The following is a 345-nucleotide window of genomic DNA, read 5'->3' on the forward strand; positions in this document are numbered from 1 at the left end:
TCAATTAAGTCCAACTTAATTAATTATCCTTATTTAATCCCAATTATGTTACTTAATGTGTGTGACCCATTAAGGCTTTAACATGTTGGCAATAAATATAAATCATAATCAAATATCAATTTGATAATTAATTTATATTTATAGATCATGAGCAGCATCTAGCAATACATCATGGCCATCCAAATGTTAGAGAGTCAATTAAAGAATTTGATAAAGCCCTTCAGTGATAAGCCTCTCAGTGCAATATAGTCCTTTCATCAAATATCCAGGATATGTCATTAAGCATGGCTCGGTGTCTAGTTACGACATTCCATATTAGACCTCATAATTCATGACTAACCTTAT

At 31.0% G+C, this 345-nt stretch overlaps 1 pseudogene; it reads left to right on the forward strand.

Moving 5' to 3' along the window:
• Nucleotides 1-345, forward strand: part of LOC149527177 (2-oxoglutarate-dependent dioxygenase 19-like) — a 4,178-nt pseudogene that overhangs the window by 1,378 nt on the left and 2,455 nt on the right.

This window comes from Theobroma umbraticum, unplaced genomic scaffold (genome assembly GCF_002168275.2).
Source record: "Theobroma umbraticum cultivar Fairchild unplaced genomic scaffold, ASM216827v3 scaffold_51.0, whole genome shotgun sequence".
NCBI classification, from domain to species: Eukaryota; Viridiplantae; Streptophyta; class Magnoliopsida; order Malvales; family Malvaceae; genus Theobroma; species Theobroma umbraticum.